The sequence below is a fragment of the Kogia breviceps genome, chromosome 2, assembly GCF_026419965.1.
Source record: "Kogia breviceps isolate mKogBre1 chromosome 2, mKogBre1 haplotype 1, whole genome shotgun sequence".
Taxonomy (NCBI): domain Eukaryota; kingdom Metazoa; phylum Chordata; class Mammalia; order Artiodactyla; family Physeteridae; genus Kogia; species Kogia breviceps.
In genome coordinates this window covers 15,561,331-15,587,747 of record NC_081311.1, presented here as the reverse complement: position 1 = coordinate 15,587,747, position 26,417 = coordinate 15,561,331, and positions in this window count along the sequence as shown.

Here is a 26,417-nt window from a genome sequence, read left to right as displayed (position 1 = left end):
GGATTTTGAGACGATGGGTGATTTTTTATCTTCTTTATTTTGTTATTTTATTTTCAAAAAAACCTACAATGACCAGTTACCACTTTAATAATGACGGGGGAAGACTGTTTCTAAAAAAATTCTTGATTTAGCATTAGAGAACTAAACTGGTTAATTTTAAATGCTATCTGAGACCTCCTATGAGTCTCATAAGAGTCTTTCATTGATGAAGTAGGCCATGATATGAATCCAAAGGCCTACATTCAACACATATTTATTGTGTGCTTCTATGAACCAGACACCAAATTAGGTTCTCAGACAGGTATAAGAGACTGGTCCCACTTTACTGGTGTAACAATTCCCTGAAAACCAGGTGGAAAAGGACATTTTCATAAATTGCACTGAGCTTCTGAAGTTGTGCTTTTCCCTTCAAACACATTCACGTTCTTATGATTAGTGGGGACCATCAATATAGGAAGTAAAGGCAAGAAGCAAAGTATAGGTGCTTGTGGCAGGACTGTGAATAATGATCTATGAAATGTGGGACAATTAAAAAATAGAAGCAGCCAGGACTGGGTATTAGAGAGCGGAAAATAAATTTTACGTCTCCTACTATCTTTTTCCTTATTTTGGAGGGAGAGAAGCTTTAGCTTCTTCTTTTCTTAATAAAAGTTGTGTCATGTTCTAATTGCATTTAATTAAGCTGTATTAGTGCGGAAAATATGGAAGGAAGCACTGGAGCCTGCTGGGTCTCCACTTCCTAATTCATGCAAGCAGCTCTTAAATGGGTAAGAAATGATGATTGAATATTGTGAACCGGCACAATAGTTAATCTTGTATGAATAGGCAGTAGGAGGGGAATGTGTTTGTCTTGGGTTTGTTAGAAAGGTTTTCATGATCAAACACTGAATGAGGATTTTCCCCATTTTCTGCCTGCTGACAGTACATCGATGATAGTTTGACTTAATGAGGTTCTTAGATTTAATAAAATAGAAAAAGGCAGTGAGCCATTTCCCAAAATGACTTGAAAGAAATATGTGGCAAAAATAATGGAGATTCAGAGATTGCTGGTACAAAGAGCTCTATCAATTTCTTCCACCAGACTATGCTCATTTGCTCTGTGTTTCCTGCTGATTTTAGAATTTACTCCATTTGCTGCCCAGATAGCAGCAACTCCCCTTCATAGAGACCGTTCTTCATAAACTATGAGGTGCTAAGGAATTAATCAAAATTTTCAGTGGGTAAGCAGTAAATAGAGAGTCTGTACAATCCTTAAGAATGATACCTTCATGAAGTCTGCTGAGTATACATAGTGCTTTCACCGACTGTTAACTCATTCAATTCCCGTTCTAATCCTGTGATTTGGTGACTATTATCCCAGCTTTACAGCTGAGAAAACTGAGGCTTAGAATAGTTAAGTGAGTTGCCCAAGGTCTCTCAGTGAGTAAATGCTAGAGTTCAGACCCAGGTCTGGGACTTGATCCAGTCTACCAGGACCACCACGTCTAAAAGAGCCGAAAGGAACATTCAGATTTGAGGTCTGAGGATCTGGGACACTGCCTCTTGTTAATAGGTGACGGGAGGCACGCCAATCCACCTCTCTGAACCATAGTTTTCTCACTGGAAAAACGGAGATAATTATGCCAGTTATCAATTTATTATTACGTCTCAGCTTAAAATCCACCCTTCACTGCTGAGATTTGTGATCTTGCAGCTTACTGGAAGATGAGACGGCCATCTGGCCATTTTGGGCTTCTTACGCCACTGAGTCAATAAGCAGATAAAGATGTTACACTAATGGCTAGAATGACTGATCCCAATTACCCAGGGGAAAGTAAGTTCCTGCTACACATTAGAGGGAGGAAGGAGTACGTCTGGAACACAGAGGATTCTCCGGAGTTCCTCTTGGTACTTTTCCTGCCAATAGTAAAGGTTAATAGAAAACTATAGAAGCAAAAACACGAAAAGCAGGATGATGGAGGACTCCAAACCTTGGAGAATGAAAGTTTGGGTCATCTCTCCAATGGTTAGCAGGGCCGCATTCCTTCTGGAGGCTCTAGGGGAGAATCTGCTTCCTTGCCTTTTCCAATTACTAAAAACTATGGGTATTCGTTGGCTCATGGCCATTCTCCAGATATGTCATCGCTCCAACCTCTGCTTTCATCATCTGTCATCTTTTTAGACACTGACTTTCCTCTTACAAGGACCTTTGTAATTATACTGTTCCCACCCAGATAATCCAAATTAATCTCAAACTCCTTAGCTTAGTCACATCTGCAAAATCCCTTTCCCACGTAAGGTGGCAAAGTCACAGATTCCAGGGTTTAGGACATAGGCATCTTTAGGGAGGCCATTATTTAGCCTCCAGTTGAACCAGTGTATTCATTCATTAAAACAAAAACAACCAACCTGTGCTGCCCAAATAATATTGTAATAACAATAATGAGAATTTTGAAGTCACCCATTTAAAGGAAATGTTTGTCTTCTAAGCAAAAGTATCTCTAATTCAGATGTTTGTCATCTGCTTTACCTTGGGTGAAGAACAGTGGGGTTTCAAGAACTCGTGCTTCCTCTGCAGCAATGATACTGCTCATAATTTTCTTAAAATACACTCATTTTAATTTTTAAATGAGTATCGTTTTTAAATGAGAAAAATAAAGATGAGGCAAAGAAAAGAAAAAAAATGTTTGAGCAAGATGCAGAGTAGAAGGTAGACAAAAATTCAGACAGCTTCTTAGCACCACTTCAGAAAGGGAGAAAAATAAAAGAAAGAAAAAAGCAAAGCATACCAGAAATATTTGCCATTCTCATGAAATGGAACTCAAGTGAGAGGAAGGTATAAACTCTGACTTGGAGGATGCTGAAGGCCAGGGGAAAATCTTCTCTCATTTGACCATACTTCAAAACAATACAGAGCAAGTGAGTGTCTCTTAGAGAAAATGGCAGAAGGGATTGATTTTTAAATTACTTTAAAATCATAAAATCCCACGATTGTAAAGCATTTTGAGTAGTCATCTGGCAGTATACCAGGAACTTTGCTGGAGAAGAAAATACAGGAAGACATTTAATGAGAAGCATAAATGCATGTCTCTGTTTTACTGAAGCTGTCTATTCTTCTTAGCAGTTGAGTTTTCATCCTAGAGAAGAATTATTTATGAAAGGTGAGCATTGGAACAGTCTATCCTGAAAGTCTAGCAGAAAATACGACATTTTATAAGTTTCATAAAAATCGTATGTAAAGAGATGCCTGGCTGAGAGTGGGTTAAAATATTTTCTGCAACTTTGATGTTTGTAATCTTTAAAAAGTACCAATTCATTTCTCTAAGCAGGTTGTGTTTCTCTCAAAAGGTAGAGGCTTGAATTCAACATACATTTTCCACAGTTATGTCAGTGTTCTTTATTCTCTAATGGAAATTGAATCACTTCTGGGTGAATTATCTGAAAATCAATTTGCCTAATGCCAGTTTACAGAAATTCAATTCATCCAGTGACAATTTACCAAATGAACAAGTCTCCAAATTTATTGAATGAACTGATTTATTTTAAAAACGTTTAAAAAATTATTTTAATATTATTTCTGACTTTTCAAACATTAAAGAGTATTCCAAACAGATGAGAAGTACATTATACAATCCTGTCATGTATTAAATGCTAAAAAATTTATTTCTAACCAGGAGAAATTCTATACATAGACTGTAGCAGTTTGCAGAAAGACTTAATGTGAAAAAGGGAAATTATTTAACTGAGTGGAAAGAATGCCTGGGAGGAGTTAGCATAATGTACTATAGGATTAATACTTCAAACTTAGGTTATCTTAACAATAAACATGAAACTGTAAAGGAAGAATTTTTTTTAAGTTTTAAAAATCCTTAAAAGTTTTAAGTCAAGCATGAACCAGAAAGTGACAAGGACGATCACATCCCATAATAAATTCAAGCTACAAATGGCTAAAAGTAACAAACATTGATTTGTTACTTGGAAAAATAAAGCGTCTTAAAAGTGCTAAAATATTAGAAAAACACAGGTAATTCCCTGGAGGTCCAGTGGTTAGGACTCTGAGCTTTCACTACTGAGGTCCGAGGTCGGGGAACTAGGATCCCACAAGCCGCAAGGCAGGCCAAAAAATAAAAAATAAAAATAAACTATTAGAAAAACAGAAACGTATACTTTTAAAATGACATTTTAAGAATTAGAAATCAGGGGCTTCCCTTCCCTGGTGGCGCAGTGGTTGAGAATCTGCCTGCCGATGCAGGGGACGCGGGTTCGTGCCCCGGTCCGGGAGGATCCCACATGCCGCGGAGCGGCTGGGCCCGTGAGCCATGGCCGCCGAGCCTGTGCTCCGCAACGGAAGAGGCCACAACAGTGAGAGCCCCGCGAACCGCAAAAAAAAAAAAAAAAAAAAAAAAAAAAAGAATTAGAAATCAATGTAAACATAAAAATTCCTAACTGAAATGTTAAGGTGTCAGTTACAGTTGAATTTTGATATGAAATATATACATAGAAGACTAAACCACTCTATAATCCGGAGTGGTTGGCTACCTGATTGTTCTTAAAGTGCTGTTATGGGGACAAAAGAGAACCAGGCAACTAAAACGTCACAGGAATATTCAAATGCTGTTAAAACTGTTGCATTCAATTCTAAGTAATCATAATGATTATAAATGATTATAAAATCAAGGTTTTTGTCAATGGGTAAATTTATTGAACAGGTCACCTTCAGTTGGACCATGTGACACATAATTGAAATCCCAGATGGCTCTTCACTGTCTTACAAAAACCCAAACTCTTGACCTTAATGTACCAGGTCTCTCACAGTAAAGCTCCTGCCTACTTTTCTATTCTCATCTAACTTCAACTAGTCATGCTGGCTGCTTTTTGTTCTAAAATTCGACTTCTGCTCTTTCTGGCTTCGTGACCTCTGCTCTCAATAGCCCCTCTGCCTGGAAGGCTCTTCTCATGACTGTCTCCTTCTCCTGTCTTTGCATGCTATTATCCATCTTTCTCTCGAGAATGTAAGCTCTATGAGAATTAAAGTTATTCTTTAAACCAAGCATCTTCTCCTGACACACAGAGTAGGCACAATGTAAATGTTTGTTGAACAAATCAGAGGATAAACAAATTTGTCTTTGAGAACACACCTCTTTGTTATTAAAAAAAGAAATCACTTGACTGCGTCTTTTAGCAACGTGAAAAGAGAGCAAAGGACTTCTTTTGGAATGAACACTTTTGAGACAATGAATCTCCCGCCAGTTATCCTCACCCCACATCCAAATAAATGGAAGCCTCCCTTTCCACTTGAGGAACATTTCCCCACCTAATGGGAAAGTGCTTGACTCCAGAATGTACTGACTACAGGGATTTGGAAGGATCTAAAACTGTCTATGAAGAGTCCATGTAAGAATGACTCATCTTGTAAGAGCTGTCACTGAAGATGATTCTGTAAAAGTGTAGGTGCATGGATCAGCCTAAGTCAACCAGTGGCCCATGTGGGAATTGTATCTGCTTGTATATATCAATACCTTCTTTGGGAGGCTTGGTTCCAAAGCATGCTTTAAGGACAACAGTATTAATTCCTGAAATTGCTTCAGAGGAAGAGATGAAAGAGTTGCATTACTTTTGTAACCTGTGGCCCCAGGCAACCTCTGTGATTTTTCACTTCCCACTGAACTCTTGTTATTGAAAAAAAGCGAATGAATTAGAAGTCAGAGGAGGTTAAAGTTCCCCCAAAGACAGACTTTCAAAGAGAAAATTGGGGAAACTTTTCCAAGCTTGATAATAAGAAGAGTTTTGATAGCTATTAAGGTGACCTCAAGTTCACCTTCAAGCAAAATTTTGAGGAAACTGATATAAGCCTCAATCTATTTTTACTCAGTGAACTGAAAGAAAAAGGGAAAGAATCTAGACATTGTCTTGCCGGTCCTAGGTAAATCAATAAGGAGGCTGCTCTTTTTTGAAGGCTTGTGTGGACTTAATGATCCTCAAATCCTGAGTTCAGAATTCAAAATTTATATGTATGTAATTATTGCAAATCTCACTCAGAAGCACGAGTTCACAATAAAAGACTCAATGAAAATGCATGTGAAATGCTGACTACAAATTATCATATATATTGTCATCCTCTATTCAAATATTTATCTTTTCTGGGGACTCTATGCTCACGGGGATTGGTAATGAGATATTGAGCCTTTTGCTGTTAATATTCTGTTTCAAATTGAGCCCAGCTTTACAAGGGAAAAAACACTGTTGTCATCTTCGTTTTCACTGGCTGCTTTCTGTAAAGACAGGAGGATACTGTCAGAACTGGCTCTGGGGGAAAATTGCAAAGTTGAGGTTGGCTTTCACTCTCATTTCCTCAGAGTCTTCTGTTTATTTCACCCCCCACCCCCCATTCCTGAGCGTTTGCAGTGTATTGCCCTAACAAGGGAGCCCCTTTGCTGGGACCTCTATCTTCCTTCTCTCCCTCCTTCCCTCAGAATATGCTCTCTCTGATTTTTTTTTTGTTTTTTTCTTAAATTGCTTATGTTCAGCAGGAGAAACCAAGGCTTTGCAATGGGTGCCAGGCCACCTCTTAGCAACAAGAAGACATCTCATAATACCAGGCCACCTGGATGTCAGGAGCTCCTAGCTAGCTAGCTATCATCTATTTGGCTATGGTCCTATCTATATCTGTCTATACATAATTGTAATTTGCATATATATAACATCTTAGATATATATGTATATAATCTTACACATATACATGTATTGTGTATGTGTGGTTTTGGTATCTATGTTTTTATGATATAGATATATGATATAGGTATAAATGTGATATGGATATATGATTGATAGATAGATAGACAGATAGATACAAAGTACCAGTGATTCCTAACTGGGGGTGATTCTGCCCCCACTCTCCCATTGGCCAGGGATGTTGCTAAATATCCTATAAGGCACAAAATAAATCTATACAACAAAAAATTATCTGGTCCAAAATTGTCAAGCTCTGTTCTTTTTGAGAAGAGCAGAGAAACAGAAGAAAAACAAATTCTCTTCAGTGTGGCTGTCACTGTGTTCCTCAAAACCTTCGATATGAAGTTGCCATCTCAGAGTTAAACTGAAAATGAATTCCTAATGGATGGGAGCAGAGATTACTAAGTACCTTGACCAAATGGTTCCCAAGGCAGTAAGAATGGACATTAATCAGACTGAAACCAGTAATACACATCTCAATAATGAGGACAGGGGAGGGTTTGGCCAGCCAAGGAGGTAGAAATCACTTGTCAGAGACAGGCTAGCAGTGCCCATCTAAGCACTGGTGGCAGATGGGGGTGCTTCCAGTTGTCTTCTTATGGTGGTCCTGTGTGGATGCCACCAGATGTCCAAACTGCAAAACTCCTGCCTCCCACTCCTACACCTCCAGCTTATTCCATCCTTCCCAAACAACTGTCTGATAAATTGTTTCCCCCACGTGGCTTGCCTACATGGAGAAAAAGCATTGGTCAGGCTTACACAAACATTCAGCATGTCTAATGATTATTTTTCATATTAAAAATTATAAGCAGGGACCCTGATTATATGACAGTGCAGGGTGAGCTATCCAGGTGCATCACCTAGGGAACCCCGTGAAGTTTCTGGCACTACCAGGCTAATATGGAAGGGATGCCCCAACGGGACCAGTCCACATGGTCACGTGGTCTGCAATTAAAAGAAATCCAGATTGCACACTGTTATGGGTTGGATTGTGTCCCCAAAAATGATATGTTGAAGCCCTAGCCCCCCAGTACCTAAAAATGTGATCTTATTTGAAAGAGGGTCATTGCAGATGGAATTAAGTTAAAATGAGGACATCTAGGAATAGGGCTGGCCTTTAATCCAACAGGACTGGAGGCAAGATTGGAGTGATGCTAACATAAGCCAAAAAACACCTGGGGCTATTGGAAGCTGAAGAAGCAAGGAAGGATTCTCCCTCGGAGACTTTGGAGGGAACATGGCCCTTGATTTCAGATGTCTAGACTTCAGAACTGTGAGAGAATAAGTTTCTTTGTATGTAAAGCCACCCAGTTTGTGGTCACTTGTTATGGCAGCCCTAGGAAATAATACACCTGTTGAAGAGGGGAGGACACCTAATGGTCTCACAAGCCCGCGGTGCCAGAGGTAGTGTGTTCAAGGAGGAAAGAGTCTATGAGACCTAGAGCTGGCTCCAAGAGGAAGTTTGAGAACAAGAGGGTTTGAGATAGAGAGTGGGTGAAGTCCCCTCTTAGAAGTATAATCTCAAAGCATGGAATTCATCTGAGCTTCCATTTACCATGACTGAATCCAAGAAGGCAACCAGAAATGGAAACTTTAGAAGTCCTTAATATCTGTTTATTTTCCCTGTATGATTATCAGTAAAATCCTTAAGGGCTACAGAAGTAGCAAGAAAAGTAGAAGAGTTAGGTAACTGGAAAGACCACTGCACCCTGTAGCCTGGTGTGGGGAGAAGAATTCCAAATGAAAGAGATCATGGAAATAGGAACAGAAAATTGGGTATCGGTCTCACAGTCTCCCCCTTGACCAGCTTCCTTAGAGGGGGATCCTGGAAAACCACTCGGGAATCACCACTTCATTTGCCTCATAGGCAATCTTTCCTTTACTTCACAGATCTTACCCAGGCCTGTAAATTATGTAACTATTCCCTCCATTGCTCAGAAATCTAGGGGTCTTCCTTGATTCTTCCCTTTCCTTCCCTCTCTCATCCCCATTTATCAGGAAATCCCAGAGAGTTTACCTCCAAATGTGTTTCCTTTACCTATCATCTGTCCTTTAATTACCATCTCCATAACCCCACCTTAGTCTAATTTTGTAACATCATTTGCCTGGACACCGCGATGACCTTCTCCCCGTTTCTAGTCTTCCTCCACTAATTCCTTCTGCACTCAGCAGCAAAAGTGATCTGCTTAAAACAAAAATCTGGTTATATAACTCCCCTGCTTAAAACCATCCATTTAATTGAGAATAAAATCCTACCTTTTTACAATGGATTACAAAGCATTTTACTGTTGAATCCTGCCTCTCTATCAACTGTTCCCTTGGTTCTAGCTGTACTGTTCTTTCTTCAGTTTCTCTGCCTGAAACTCTTTTCCACCCCAGGGCCTTTGCACACATAGTTTCCTTTATCTGGAATGTTCTACCACAGCAGCATGGCTAGCTACTCCCTATCCTCAGTTTTAGCTTAAATGTCTCCTTGGAGAGGCCTTCCTTGGTGATCACCCATGTCTATTGATCTTTATCTGTCTCATCATCCCCTTTGTTTCTTCACAGTAGGTGTTATAGCTTGTAATTACTTTCTCCCTCTCTCTCCTTCTCTCTCTCTCTTCTTTGTCTCTCTCAAAAAATGTAAACTCAGTGGGAAGCTGCCACATAGCACAGGGATATCATCTCTGTGCTTTGTGACCACCTAGAGGGGTGGGATAGGGAGGGTGGGAGAGAGGGTGACGCAAGAGGGAAGAGATATGGGAACATATGTATATGTATAACTGATTCACTTTGTTGTAAAGCAGAAACTGACACACTATTGTAAAACAGTTATACTCCAATAAAGATGTTAAAAAAAAAAAAAAAAGCAGCCCACTGCAGCAAATAGTGGAAACAGCAAAATTTCTGCAATTGATTCTCAGTTAGAAAATGGAGAAAATATTTTTTTCATATGCCATAGAATCATTAAAAAAAATTTAAAGCCATGACTTATTCAAATATTTTTAAAAATGTAAACTCCATAAAATTAGGGATTATGATTTTTTTTGTCCAATCTGTATCCAATACCAATGTATTCCCATCGCCTAGCACAGAGCTATAGGAGGTGCTCAAAAACTGGAGGGTGAAAGTGAGGTGGGAGGGACATGAATAGAACCATTTGCTGGGGAGAGGATTTTTTTACAATGTGCATGTGATAATTAATTTTATGTGTCAATTTGACTGGATCAGAGAATGCCCAGATATCCGGTTAAATATTATTTCTGGGTGTGTTTATGAGGGTGTTTCTGGATGAGACTGGCATTTGAATCAGTAGACTGAGTCAAGCAGATGACCCTCCCCTTTGTGGCTGGGTACCATCCTTCCAATCTGTTGAAGACCTGAATAGAATAAAAGTTGAAGGAGAGAAGAATTTGTCCCTTTTTTCTGCCTCATTGCTTGAGCTAGAGTCTCCTACACTCAGATTGGAATTTACCTCATCAGCTCCCCTAGTTCTCAAGCCTTCAGACTCAGATTGAATTACTCCACTGGCTTTCCTGGGCCCAGCTTGCAGACGGCCGATCTTGGGACTTTTCAGCCTCCATAATTGCATGAGCCAATGCCTCTTAATAAATCTCCTTTACATCCTATTGGTTCTGTTCCTCTGGAGAGCCCAGGCTAATAAAGTGCATGAAGTGTAATTTCACTCAATATGACAATAACTATATTTGCAGTCCAACATTCTGGAAAAAAATATTATACCTAAATATATTCATTGAGGCATTATTTATTATAGCAAAAAGTTAAATAGTCTCTTGGCTACAATGTGGAAAAGGACATATTTACTAATAGTCACCATATGGAACTTTTAAAACTATCAAAGAAGATATATAGAAACAAATCTCAATGTGATCTTTATTTATGATATTAATTTGTCAAATAAAAGGTCAAGTTTTGTGGGGTTTTAAAAATATTTATAGCTTAATAGAATATAACAAATTTGCTGTTGGTTAACAACAATATTGTACATTAATCCCGATGAAACTTAAAGAGTGGACATGTCTCTCACAAAAAATACAAGTGAGTTCAGAAGCTTTCAAGCGATACAGAGGCACAAAGTCATTACAACTGGTTTATAAGAGGGAGAGCCTCGTGGTTCTTCCTAAGATGGCCTAAAGCAGATATTCTCAGAGTGGTCCCCAGACCAGCAGAAAGGGTGAATTGTCAGGCCCCCTTTCACACCAAAAACTCTAGGGGGCAGAGGCCAGAATTCTGGGTTTTAACATTCCCTCCAAGTCATTCTGATGCCTGCTAAAATTTGAGAACCACTGGTTAAGCATCAGTCTAATTACCAGTTCTCTGTTTACTGAGGTCTGACAAAGGAGTGAAGTTCTGTTCTTGAGCAAAGAACAGGCCAGTTTCCCTGTGGACCCTGGATGAGTAGAACAGCCCCAAGACCCCTTCACCTTGGGCATGCCCCAAGTCCACCAAGAGTGGGAAGATTCTGTACCCCTTAAACTCCCTCTTTAGCCAGGGATCCACTTCTTTCTTCCCCCCTGGGTCTTAGGAGGATGAGACTTAGCAATAAACCTAGCTGTGCTTTATCCTTGCTCTGCAAATCTGTGTCTCTGAGTAAAAAGCCACTTATTAAGGGGGAAAGTCTACTTTTAGCACCTCTTCTGGAATGCGAAAACAAGTTCTTAATCTAACACATACTCTAAACACGTACTTGGATTAAATTGAACAAAACCAGCTCTAGAGCTCCCCAGAGCTGAAACAGAGACTCAACACGCTCCCAGGATGCTTCTTAACAAAGGAGGACATGGAGACTCAGAGAGCCCAAGTCTTTGAGATCACACAGCTTCTAAGTGACAGAGCTCAGACTAGCTCCTGGGGCTGCTGATTCTAATTCAGTACTTTCGTAGCTCTTCTCCATCCAGTTCCCCTTCTGTTTCCAGACTTGACACCTCAGGGTTTACGTTCTATGTCTGTGGAGCAGGGCCGCTGTGAACAGGCATACTGTCCTGTACTGAGCCAGAAAGGCCCTGCAAAGGCCCTGGGAGCACAGCACAACCTGAGCCGAGCCCTGACCCCTGGCTTGAGGCTGCATCTGCCAGAAGGAAAGACCCTTTTACACATTTGGAGGCCTTGCTGGTGCCTCTTCAAATACTGATGTCTGAGCCACACCTTAGACCAGTTAGATCAAAACCTCTGGAAATGGAGACCGCCAGTCACATATGTATTATTTAGAACTCATCAGGTGAGAGTTGAGAACCACTGTCCAAAATGATTTCCAAGCTTCCTTTACCACACTGTTGTTTAAGTGTCTAATCTTGACCTTGTCATCAAAGGCAAGAGACACTGGAGATCTACTCAATAAGTCAAGTTAGTATAATCTGGTCATCGCCACAAAAAAGGCACTGGTTGACGAAGTTAAATATTTCTTGCAATCCTGTCTGAGCCATCAAATCAATAGTGTACTTGAAAGGATCTTAAAAGTAAGGTCTGTTTTAAGCATAGGGACAGTTTCTATTTTTATACCTAAAGACTGACTACTGAAAACTGAAAAATTAAGTCCCTTGTTTTTCAAAGCAATGAGATTTTTGGGTACGTGGGGTCATGTTCTCCTTCTCCCAGCTTCCCAGCCTTGACTGACAAAATGGGAACTTCCAGGTTCTTGAAGTTATTAGATAGAAGCTTCCGCCTTCCTTCTTTTGCTGGCTCCTTCCCACGGTGGGATTTCTAGAAGAGTACTGAGCTGTTGGCATCCATCTTTTCTCAATGAGCCTGCCTGCTGGACACACATGTTCTTCACTTCAGATGACAAGCATAAGGGCAAGCCCTACCCCGCAGAGAGCATCGGTTTGCATCTCAGGAAGGAAGACCAGGAAGTCTGGTTTTGTCATAGGTTCAAGCAGCTTATTCTAGTCCAGCTTTACTAGCACTAAATTTCATATTTTGATCTTCATTTGGCTTCTGGGTCTACTGCTGAACTAATTCAGCAAAAGGATGTGACTAATTAGCCCCCTTGAATCCTGACAGTTTCATCTACATGACCAAAATGACCCATTTGACAGCCTTATTGGTTGTGTGTCCACGAAAGCCATGCTGTGAAGTGGCACGGCAAAGCACTTGCTGCAACTTTATTACTCCAGCTTGCAGTCAAACCGGTTGGTTTTGGCTGAGAGAAATGATGGCTGGATTAGTAGAGACTGGGAAGTATTGGTCACCTGCATTGTACTCCTGTGCTGATGACCTGAGGTTGATGAATTCAGTGGAGTGTTTCTTTTGTAATGTTTTGTAATGATTCTAGACTGAATACATGAACACAGCCTGAATTGATTTATAGCTCCCACGAATTGACGGAATAGTTTGCTGTTGCTTTTTTGGCATGGGTTAGTCAAGACTGGTAGAGTAAGGATTATATAGGAGTCTTCATAACTTTTATGGTCTGACTTTCATTATTATTCTTGCTCTATTGGAAAGAAATAGTTGCTACCATTCTTAGAAAAAGGGCTGGGATACAGAAATGTTAGGTTGACTGACTAGAGCAACTAATTTAACCTTTTTTGTAGTGAGATGTTTGCAACTGTAGAATAAACTGTTACTGGCCAAGTAATCTTATAATCATTGCTACCATGGGACTTGCATTGCTCATAGCTGCAAAACTAGTAGAATATTAATAAAACTTTGTGCCCCAAATCCGTAAGACGAGAATTTTAAAACAATGTATAAGAAACTTAGATGCTCTAGGTACAGAAACAGATTGAATTGAAATTACTACCTGGACTCTAGAAGCCACAGATTGATATTTAAAATAACAATTTCCTTTCCTTTTTAAGAAACTGTTGTGATTACAATGTTTCTTAATGGTAGGCTCAAGTTTGAATCTTACAATGAAGCTCAATTTCTCAGATTTTGAATTCTGAGGATTTCACTCTGGAGAAAATTGTATGTTTACAGCCACAGTAATTGATCAAGGGCTTCCCTGGTGGCACAGTGGTTGAGAGTCTGCCTGCCGATGCAGGGGACACGGGTTCGTGCCCCGGTCTGGGAAGATCCCACATGCTGCGGAGCGGCTGGGCCCGTGAGCCATGGCCACTGAGCCTGCGCGTCCAGAGCCTGCGCTCCGCAGCGGGAGAGGCCACAGCAGTGAGAGGCCAGCGTAGACCAAAATAATAATGATAATAATAATTGATCAAAAGAAATTTCTGGGAAGAGAATATATTATAGAAATTATGTAGCCAAATATTTAGGTAAATTAATTGGCAAAAGACTCTTTAATGTCCCCAGCCTACATAATTAATAATTTAGAGCCAAATTTAGGGGCATTCCACCCAGAAAGAATTACATTACCCACTATCTGTTATGTTATCCTGAAGTGTAAGCAGCAAGCTCATTAAAAATTAATGAGGTAATCAGACAAATTCTATGACCATGCCTGAACTTCTCATTAATGTTTCACTAGACAGCCTTAAGAAAGACTAAACAGACTGCACTAGATGTAGAAGTAATAAATGGACTTCCAAAGCAAAGCAACTTAATGACCTTCCAGTAAACACAAAGACTTGAAACAGAAAGGATGAAGGATTTTAGAAACGTATCCGCTATGCTTTCTGGCTGAATCTACAATGGAGAAAGGGAAATAGAGCGTGATCAATTACCTGCTTAATTTGATGAATCAAGAGGCCAGGTTTAAATATTACTTTGGAGCCTGAAATAACTCACTGGACTGTCATTAACTGTCGAAAGTGCCCAGTTCTCCCTTCAGTAAGTACTGTTTGACTAGAGCATGGTGCCTCAACAGCAACACAACGGACATTTGGTCTGGATCATCCTTGGCTGTGGAGAGCTGTCCTGTGCATTGCAGGACGTTTGGCAGCATCCTGGCTTCTATCCACTAGATGCCAATAACAACACCCGGATGTGATAACCAAAAATGTCTCCAGAAACTGCCAAATGTGCCCTCACATTTGTATTCCAGGCTGGTAAAGGGCGTCATACCTGTTAGAGTCTGAGAGATACAAATACCACATTCCCAGTCTGAGTGGGAGGACCTATACAGCGTTAAACGAAAGGATTAACTTGCAATTGTTTGGCCAATTTGGATTTCGCAGACAATTAAACTAGTTACTTCAGATCCAAATCTCTTCTTCAGGATCTGACTTATCAGGATTGGCATCTACATTAATTCAATTAGTGGACTAATGGCTAGGCATATTTTTTTTTTTATTTGGACTTCAGGTTTCAAGCTCAGAAACACTTCAAGTGCAACGATCAGGGCTAAAAAGCAAACAGAGCAGTACTCATCAGCATGACACTATTACATAGCCCTCCAAGAGTTCCTCTCCCTGGCTTCTGGTCACCTGGTTCTTGCTCTGGTATTTGCACTGTGCCTCCCCAAACCCCACTCCTTCCCAACCTAGTCTATCTACCCCAGCTGGATTTACCAAATAGCATGAAACTTGAAAGTATGTGCTTTAGAGCCAGACGAAACCGTGTTTGAATTCTGACTCCATGATTTAGCAGTCCCTCATCCTGTAAAAACTGGGATCAGTCATAATAGTAATTCCAAGGTTGTTGCGACAGTTACATAAATTGATTAGGAGGTCAATGCTTCTGCCAATAAGAGACCCGACTACAGTGTTAAAGTAGATAAGGGTTGTCACGTAGCATTCTGATGGTATGGATGCTCCAGGGAGTTACCAGGAACCAAGCTGCTTCCTGTATTTCTTTTTTGTTTGTTTGTTTGTTTTTTTTTGGGGGGGGTGGGTGGGTACGTGGGCCTCTCACTGCTGTGGCCTCTCCCGTTGCGGAGCACAGGCTGCGGACGCGCAGGCTCAGTAGTTGTGGCTCACGGGCCCAGCCGCTCCGCGGCATGTGGGATCTTCCCGGACCGGGGCACGAACCCGTGTCCCCTGCATAGGCAGGCGGACTCTCAACCACTGCGCCACCAGGGAAGCCCTGCTTCCTGTATTTCTGCGCTGCAATCTTTAGTAATCTTTTGGGTTAAAAGGTGGTTGTTGGATTTCCAGACATGATTTCTTCATTCCCAGAAGGAAGAAAGAAAATTCCAAAGAGCAAAGGAACTTCTTCAGAAGTGTTTCTCAACTTCTTTTTATTTTTATCAGCCACATACAAGTGAGAAAGGCTAGGTAATGTATTTTTTTAAGGCAGGTACAGTTGCCTCCAATAACTTAGCAGTTTTGCTAGTGAGAAAGAATGCATATTGGGGAGACATGATCATACTGTGTCACTCAGAGACTCTCTCCCTCTCTCCATTGGATCATAAGAATCCAAGAACTTATTTGACTCTGGGAACACAAGCAGGGCCCTGATTTTATGATAATTGCCATCTTTCCTGATGCTTCTTTAAGTACATTCTCTGCTACCAAGCACCAGTGTTTTGGGTGGAATCCAAGAATGCTGTCACAGAAATCCATTGGCCATAGGTTGTCCTCTAGACCACAGTGCTAGAAGTTCAGTCTCCATAGGGCCATCCGTCAGATGACCAGTCACCCTCAGAGTGCTGGGTAGGAGTGGATGTCATACCCTGTAGAACTTGCCAAATGTCCTACCACCCTACTCAGTCTGACGGAATTTAACGCTCCCATGTAGCTTCACGTGTCTCTCCTTGAACCCCCAGAAACCCCTCTTTCCCCAATCCGGGATAATCTGTCTGAAACCCCTGTCAGCTTAGGTTTTGAGAATTCAGCTTAGATTTTGAGAATCTAGGTCAAATATTTCTTTTTTTTTTTTGAGGTACGCGGGCCTCACTGCCGTGGCCTCTCTCGTTGCAGAGCACAGGCTCTGGATGCACAGGTTCAGCGGCCATGGCTCACAGGCCCAGCCGCTCCGCGGCGTGTGGGATCTTTCCAGACCGGGGCACGAACCCCTGTCCCCTGCATCGGCAGGCGGACTCTCAACCACTGCGCCACCAGGGAAGCCCAAATATTTCTTCCTGAAGCTCAGGAAATTCAAAACTTCAACACAGAAGGCTTAATTGCTTTATTTGGGGCAAGAGAGGGAGGATGCATACAATAGGGCACACAGATCTTATGATTGGGGGAAAAATAAAGGATAATTTTACATTGACCCATTAATGTCCTTAGCAGTTTAAATGGAACAACCAATAAAAATGTATTTTCATCTATGTGGGAGAAATGCAAATTATCTTATGATTTTTTGAATTTTAGAATAATTGGGATTTTTGGTCCTTTGTAATGTACGCCAATTGTAATGCTAAAAGTCTAACACTTAAAGAGTACTGATACTATTCATCAAAAGGTAACTATTCTTGGAACTATTCTTGGGCTTCCCTGGTGGTGCAGTGGTTGAGAATCTGCCTGCTAATGCAGGGGACACATGTTCGAGCCCTGGTCTGGGAGGATCCCATATGCCGCGGAGCAACTAGGCCCGTGAGCCACAACTACTGAGCCTGAGCCTCTGGAGCCTGTGCTGCGCAACAACAGAGGCCGCAATAGTAAGAGGCCCGCGCACCGCGATGAAGAGTGGCTCCCGCTTGCCACAACTAGAGAAAGCCCTCGCACAGAAACGAAGACCCAACACAGCAAAAATAAATTAATTAATAAACTCCTACCCCCAACATCTTTAAAAAAAAAGAGAAAGTAACTATTCTTGGGCTTCTCTGGTGGCTCTGTGGTTAAAAATCCGCCAGACAATGCAGGGGAAATGGGTTCGAGCCCTGGTCCAGGAAGATCCCACATGCCGCGGCGCAACTAAGCCCGTGTGCGCCAGCTACTGAGCCTGCGCTCTAGAGCCTGTGAGCCACAACTTCTGAGCCTGTGAGCCACCTACTGAAGCCCGCGCGCCTAGAGCTCGTGCTCCACAACAAGAGAAGCCACTGCAATGAAAAGCCCACGCACTGCAACGAAGAGCAGCCCCTGCTCGCCGCAACTACCGTGCACAGCAACGAAGACCCAACGCAGCCAAAAAAAAAAAGGTAACTATCCTTTAATTTTTCTACAGCTGTAGCAATAGAAATCTGTGTCTGTGTTAATGCTTGATGATTCATTGTCTGATCTCAGGCTTGTCTTTTGCCCTTTAGAAAGAAAATGCTATTTAAGTAATGAGTGAGGTATCATGGGATTTCCTAAGTGTTCACTACTCAGGAGAACAGTTGTAAATCACTGTGTTTTGTAAAACAGAAAAAGTGTGACAGACATAAACCTTTATCCAATAACTGTCTTCCCCACTGCCTACCTCCTTTCTTCCTTGGTAGGGGGAGCCCTGATCTTGTTCAGGTAATTACCTTCCCACATACTCAGCCCCAGGAGGGAATCGCTGATTCATCACTTTAAACCAATTGTTGTAATTCCATTACTCTTGTTAATGATTGGTTTAAGCATGGACACGTGACACCCCATGAGTCAGTTGGGCGGTTTCTACCCTGAAGGGACATAAATGAAAATGTACCCTTCCAATGTTTGGATGTTGTAATGTGAAGGCGTGATGCAGCCATCTTTTGAAGAAAAAGAAAGATACTGTTGATATGTTATGAATGGCATAGCAGAAGGATGGAAGGTACCTGGGCCTTGACAACATCCTTGAGCTTCTCAACCACCCTGACTTAGTTTGTAAAATTTACTGTTTAAGCCACTTATTGTTAGATATTTTGTTATTTGTAGCCACAAGCATAACTGTTAAATGACATAAGAGACTATGCTGTGGAAGAGAGACTGCTAGCTGCCTGTACGGTATCTGTTGTCCATTTTTTTTCTTTTTCCTTTTTTGCGGTACGCGGGCTTCTCACCGTCGTGGGCTCTCCCGTTGCGGAGCACAGGCTCCGGACGCGCAGGCTCAGCGGCCATGGCTCACGGGCCCAGCCGCTCCGCGGCATGTGGGATCCTCCCAGACCGGGGCACGAACCCGCGTCCCCTGCATCCGCAGGCGGATTCTCAACAACTGCGCCACCAGGGAAGCCCCTCGTTTTTTATCTCATTAAGAGACCCCTGGTTATTCTTAGTAACAACTGCACACATTTTCCAGCTTCTCTTGAGGGCTTAACTGAGAAGTCAACAAAAATTGATGGGTGTGTCTTTTGGGCTTGCTCCCTAAAGGGCATTAATTTGGCTAAAATGCTCTCTCTTTTCCCTTCCCTCTTTCTTCTCGTTACTTGCCTGGAATATAGATGTAAATCGTGGTACTCCAACGGCCATATTTGACTGTGAGTAGACTTTAAGGATGGAAGCCACTCACAAAGGTGGTAGAGCAGAAAGAAAGAAGGAGCTTCAGTCTCTGATTGACCATGGAACCCCCATGCTGGCAGTGGACTATCTACCCCTTGACTTTCTCTTGTTTAAACCACTATTATTTGGCATTACTGATGCATGCAACCAAACCTAATTCTGACTGTTGCAGCTGCTGAATGGCATTAAAAGTGATACTTTTTGGAAGAAATTAAGTTAGGAGCAGAAGCCTTATTTCTTAGGAGACAGATTCTTTTCAAATTTAAATATTGTCATTGAGTTATTCTGAAAGAGCAAGGAGCTACTCAAATTGTATTTAATAATTCTATTTTGTATTTTTTACACAATCATCCTAAAAAATTATCTTTTGAAGCTGATTGAGAAAACAAGGAATAGAAATCATTATAATGTATTACTATCTTTCCGTGAACGCCAAGAAAGGAGTCCAAAATTGGGTCTCTGAATTCATTCATTCTGCACATATTTATTGAGAACATAAGATATTAGAGACATTATATGTTAGGTGCCATGCGTGTGTGTGTGTGTGAGAGAGAGAGAGAGGGAATATCAGATATAGATCATAGATTGATCAAACAAAATGACTGTTTCCTGGCAGGAAACAATATGAAGAAGATAAAGCCAATTTCATAAAAATCAAAAATAGAAAAATACAAATAATTGCCTAAAGAATAGAAGGAAATAAGCTAAAATATTAAGTTTATATCTTTTGAATATCACTTTTTCTCCTTTATATATATTTCATATTTCCTGTAAAGAATATGAAGCTTTTAGTCAGAAAAAAAAACTTTATTAAAAAATTTTATTGTTTAAAAAAAAGATGTAGTTGTTACAGGCAAGGAATTTGGAGGCAAAGCCCTCCACTCATTGTGTCCTGGGAATTCTTGGCTTTCTGCAGTTCACTTCCACAGCTGCTTAAAATCCTTCAGTTGATCATACATAGTGACTTTAGCTGCAAGTTTTGAACCTAATAAAGGGAAGGTCCAATGGAAAGCCAGTATTTCTTAATCAGGAATGCTTATGAGCTTTTACAAAATAAAAATTTCTGGTTCCCATTCCTAGTGATTCTGATTCTGATTCACTAAGCCTGGAGTAGAACCAAACCACGTGAAACTTTATTTCCCATGTGATTCTGATAGGCACTCTGGGTTGAGAACTATTGCTTTAGGTTGTTATCTGTTATTTGAGCCTTAGTATAAATGAGAATCCAAAGAAAAGTTTGATAGGGAATGAGGGGGCATTAAAGGATAGTAGCGCCTAAAACTGAGCAGATGTGAGGCAGTCAGCATTGGGGAGAGTGCAAAAGCCTGCAACCTCACCATTCTCCCAGGACCCTGCATGCAGAGATTACAAAGGAATAAAATGTATGAAAATATACCCTCTATGGTATTTCAGCTTATTGGAACAATGAAACAGCCAGGCTCAGAGAGGTAGGATGCAATAAAGGGAAAGAGAGAAACAGTTTGGATCTTCTGATGAACAATATGAAATCATCTCGACTGTGTCTCAGCTTTGAAAGCTTAAATCAGGACCAAAGGTCAGGAGAGGGTCACTGGAGACACATCGAGAGGGAGGGTGTGATCTGGGTATCTCCAGATATCACTAAAAATTGGGAGATGATGTTTAACACAGGACACTGCTTCCTTAAGCTATTTAGGGGACCTAGCAGGGGTTCACCACAGTTTCAATACAGAGCCACATTCTGCTCCAAGGTTTTCGTAGATGACTCTTGCCATGACTGGTGTGTATGCATGCCAGGATGGGTCCTGATCTTCCTCTTTATTTATCACTGACAAAGGATGAAAACTATAGAAATAATTTTTCTCTCATATCTTGCCAGAACAAAAGAAGATCCATCATCGGCCCTAAATAACCAGTTGTTTATATAGATAATTTTTTGAAAGGTCTTAAAGCTCTATATTCCATTGTGTTACAATAATTTCTTCCTCAACTCTTAATTAAAGTATTACTACTTGAAAAATGAGCATATCTCTATTGCAAGTAGAATGATCATAAATCTTATAAATTTAAACCAGGAATGGATGCCTCCCCTGAGTTAGGAGGATATCAAAGGACTATAAAATATATTTCATTCATTTTTCCCTGAGCGGTCTGGTTCTTCCAATGTCAGGATCTGCCTGCTATCTTTTCATAATAGGTTGAACTATGCACATATTCAAGATGAGATATTACATTGTACATTACTAATTATGCTCATAGACCCTGATGCTCACAAATGTTTAATGCATTGAAGGGAAAAAGGCCTTTATTAAAGACCTTGCTGTTTATCAGCTTCTAGAGCTTATCATTTTGGATTTAGTTTGGAAGGATTTATCCAATTGAAGAATTATTAAAAAAAAAATAATAAATTTAAAGGAAACTAAAGAACTTTGTAAACTCAATATAATGAAACTTAGAATTCCTTGTAGGAATGGAGACTGATTCCTTAGTGCCCTGGAAGGCCTACATATTTTCCTTTACTCATCCCTAGAGATAAAAGAGAATTATTTCAGAAAAAATCAGCCATTATCAATTCTATCAGAGAAGCGATGACCGTACTAAATATTCCCACAGCATAGAGCATTGCAGTATTACTGATAGGTGAATATTTTACTTTAGCCTCAGTAAAAACGAAAATCTTTCTCTTACCAGAAGTACCAAGTTAAGCACTGAATCACAGAAACGCTTGTCTTGTATGTACAAGAAAAAGAACATTGTGTTATAGACTTCTAGGGAAATATTGAAAATGGTGACTCTTTCTTTGGAGGGACAAAATGTAGTTTCTCCAAAGGCAACTCTTCCCTACAAAAGAAGACCGAAGAAAAGGCTCTAGTCTTAAAATGAATCATTGAACACTAATACCCAGTTGCAGGTTTTATTACTGTAATCGCGAAAGGCCAAAGACCAATATCATTCCTATCACAGCTGAGGCCAGTTACAACCTTTTAGAAAAGACCACGTTCCAAGAACACACACCAAAATAATTGACGTCATCTGCAAAAAGAAGTAGTACTCTGCAGCTTCCATCAGCAGTGCTGAAATGGTGGCAGGTTATAAATAACCTCAGCCTACACTGTCACTTCTGTCTGAGAAGCAAACTCTGCTCCACTAGATCAACCTTCTGAATAATGATACCCAATTGCACTTACACATTAAAAACCACTGAGACTCTTCATTTGTTCATAAAAAACTGCTAAATATGTCTTTTTGGAGCTATGGACAATTTCTAATTTTCAAGACGATATCGAGTTATGTAATTGTCCCCCACCCCCAATTAAATAGGTGTGTCCCAAGGCCATCCAACCTCATGCTCTGTATGCCTAGCAGAATGCTGGGTACCTTGCTCAGTAAATACCACTGACTGATGGATTGTTCCATGACTGCATGTGGATTAGCCCAAGTGGGTGTCCAGTGCCAGATTAAAAATAGTGACCCTACTTTGAACCCTCATTGGCAGCTAACCAAGGAATTTACGTCTCATCCATTCCAATTTCTGCAAATTATAAGGAAGCACTTTCTGAAGCTCATTAAAGGAAGAAAATCTTTGATTTACCGCTACTAGCATTCCCTTCCTCCTTTGCTTCCTTGTTTCTTCTCTTCCTTCTTTCCCTTGAGCTCACTTTCCTTTCCTTTCCCTTTCTATTCACACCCAGAAGCATTTATTGCTGGCTACCAAGCTAGGAGCTGTGCTTTTTCCTCCAGCCTGCTTCAAAGGAGCTCCCAGTTTAGTGAGCAACCATTTATAATAATGATAGCTTCGTTTATTGCACATTTGCTTCCTTCCAGATGCATTTTGTCCATTGTTTTATTTAATCTTTACAACAATCTCTAGAGGAAGTCATTTGCCCACCCCATTTTACAGATAGAAAAGAAGCTTAGAGCCGTTAATTAATTTGCCAAAGGTCACACAGCTAGTAAATGATAGATTTGGGATCCAAACCCAGACCTATTTGGATCCAAAACCAATCTTTATTCCATAATAATATTCTGTTCCTAGAAAGGAAAAGATAAGCTCCATGTTGGAAGATATTTACCACTGCACTGAAGAGCGATTTCTACTCTTCTGAGGTTTCTCTGAAAATGCTTACGTCTCATCTGATTATAATTCATAAAGGCTCACGCTTAACACACATAAGGATATTTAAAGCACAAAGGCTATGATTTAGGTCAGTGATACTTCAAGCCTGATTTACAGACCAGTGCAAGCAGGTGATGTAAATATTATCAGTCTGTGATGAGCTAAATACAGAAATTGAAACTAAGCATTTAGGAACTTTTATAGCAATTTGATAGAGTAATTATATAATATAATAAGACACAATAACATATCATAATTATAATAAAAAATAAACCACATGGCATTATATTTTGGGGATTTTTTAAATTTAATTTTTCTAGTAGTTCATTTTTATTATATTTTGCAAAAATATCAGTCCACATGACTTGGGCATTTAAAAAAACTAGTCCACAAATAGTTTGAGAAGCACTGGTTTAGGTCATTCTGAATATGTAAAATTTAAGTCATGTTAGCTGGCTATCAATATGATTTTTCTGGAAACACCACTAGGACACCCAGAAATAGGTATTTTCTCCTTCCTGCACCGATGGACTGCTAACCGATTACTGGATCTGTTTCTGGGGGATATGGGAGCACTGGGCCACTCGAGGGAGCATATCTGCTCCGAGCTTCTCTGGCTTGGTGCCTGAACAAAGGGAGTTTCAGGAGGTGCTTGATGAATGTTAAATGGAACAATTAGTGACCAGTGACCCATGAGGTAAAGTTTCTTCTGAGTTTTAATTCATAGTGCTTGGTGAAAAAAGAATTAAGTGTGGATATATCAGTGAACCTTCCAGTAATTTTGATCACAGGACTTCGTGACAGCCATTGAAGATGCTTTTAAATGGTGCGATTTACAGACTGTGTTGATCCAGAGTGGTGCTCTTTACCCTACCTCGCTGGAGCATTTCAGTGAGTCATACAAGGCTGTAAGATAAGCTCGGGGCTCTGCTGTGGGCAGAAGATAGACATATAATTTGCTACTTGGAAGAAACATCCTGGACAATTTATGTACCCAGGAATCAGAATTGGCTTATTCATGACTTCCAAGGGAAGACATGCATTTAAGGAACTGGTTATTGCAACTGGTGATAAAATGCTGCTGGTGGCAGAAAATGTTATTTTATGAAAGCTTTTAAAAGATGTCTTTCCCCACACCCTGAATGATAATATGTTTACGATTTCAACTGCATGTGTCATTTCCTTATTTTCAGAGCTGTGTCCTGGCCATGGAAACATCTTCTGCTTATAGTGACGCCTTAACTGAAGTTGATAGGGTTAATTTTTTGCTGGTTGGTGACAAGCATGAACCCTTCATGGAAAAATCTAAGGAATCGAGCTCTGTGGCTGGCTCTGCCCCCAGAGACCTGCTGTGAGAATGCAAGACTGCTCTTTTATCTGTGACTGCAGAAGCTAACAGGATGACTGGGAGGCCAGGGGAAAACATGCTCTAGGGATTTCTCCTTTCAGACCCTAAAACGGGAGGAAGATTAATGGCCGGCAAAGTCACACTGCAGGTTATAATTCTCTTCGGGCAGGTTATAAAGGTGCACCGACAAACTCTGTGAGGTGGGGGAGATGAGGGAAGGGGGAGGCTCACAGCTGCTTTCAAAGCCACTTATCAGGAAAGAAAGTATCTCTCAATAAAATGACACCATGTCTAAAAATTCTTGCCTGGCATCCCTATCTGTTATATGTTGGAGTGTGAATGAAATATGCCTTCATAGGGACTTCCCTGGTGGTCCAGTGGTTAAGGCTCTGCACTACCAAAGCAGGGGGTCCAGGTTCGATCCCGGGTGAGGGAACTAGATCCCACATGCATGCCGCAACTAAGAGTTTGCATGCCACAACAAAAGAGACTGCGAGCCGCAACTAAGGAGCCCGCCTGCCACAGCTAAGATGCAGCACAACAAAATAAATAAGTAAACTAAAAAAAAGTCTTAAAAAAAGATATTCCTTTATAGTAATAAGAAAATAGAATTTATGCACATGAAATACATAAATATTAGATACATATGTTTAATAAAACAAGCTGGCTTGTTCTAAACTCTGAAATGAATCAAGATTAAAATTTCATATGTGGGGTTGCTCATCTATTTGATGAATTACACAGGCTGGCAGCTTTATGAATACCATAAGTGCCCCAGCTTTCTGATATAATATGGAATATTTATTTTGTAAGATAGATAGCGGGATCTCAATATTATTCTAAAAACTATATATATTAGAGAGAGAGAAAGAGAAAGATAGAGAGAGATGTTCCCCTGGAAGAGTTATTTATTATCAAAGATAAATTTGTTGGGTGTAATGGGATTCAGGACATGCTACTCCAAAATATGCCCCCTTGGCCTATTGAATATCTTAAGCTGAAGGAATTGGAGAAAACAGCAGAAGCAGGAAGGTCACTCTGACCTTCCTGCCTTGTTTTTCTTCCCTGAAAGCAGGAGATAAAATCTCCCAGGTGAAAGGTACCCTCCCTGTATCAGGAGGAAGGAAGACTTTCTTATCGCTAGAGCCTAGAATTTGGGGCCTAGAAATCTGTACAAAACAAACCTGGTTAAACTAACCCTTACTTGTTACCTCTTCACCATTTGCCACCCCAAGCCCAAATCCCTTTGTCTTGTCAATTCTTCATAAATTCATTGCTTCTTTGTCTAAAATGTATAAAAGCTTCCTGCTCTGGTCACTTTTTCAGGTCTTCACTCTCTTTTGAAGGCTCCCACATACATGTAAAAATTTAATAAAATTTGTACGCTTTTCTCCTGTTAACCTGTCTTTGTCAGTTTAATTTCCAGACCCAGCCAGGGAACCTAAGAGAGTGAAGAAAAACTTTTTCCTCCCCTACAGGTGAGATATAACCTTTAGCAAGATAGGCTAAAATAAGTCAGTTCGACCATTACCTGAGATGTCAGGGTTAATCCACAAACCATATATAAACTTGACGTTCCCATCCTATAGTTTAAGAAACAGATCAAGGCCCAGCAACATTGAGTTTGAGTATGATCTTAACTAAACTGAGAGAAAATTGTTTTCTTCCCTTTTGTTACTGACCCTCCAGAGTCAGCCTCCAGCAACAGTCCTGCTGGCCAGTGTCGTTCAGCTCAGAACAAGACCAAGTAGTGTCAGAAGCAAAGGAAAGTTTTATTCTTTGATCAAAAACTGGAGAGGTGCAAGCCCTAGTTCCAGAGCACACCGTCTCAGGGACAGGCCATGGGTGGGGCTGCTTTATGGGGATCTCACCTGTGGAGTAAGGGACAGGGCTCTTCTTGGTAGGTGCAGGTGTGTTGCTTAGGGCTCCAGATTGCATGCCAGGGGCAGCATCTCTGCACACCGCATGCTGTTGTCATGGTGAACTGAGGTGTCGGGTGCACTGCTTCTGCACATGGCCCACCAAGTCACGTGCCACATGCAGCAGTTCTGTGCTGAGAAGGCTGATTCCATGTGTTAGGTGCAAGGCCTCT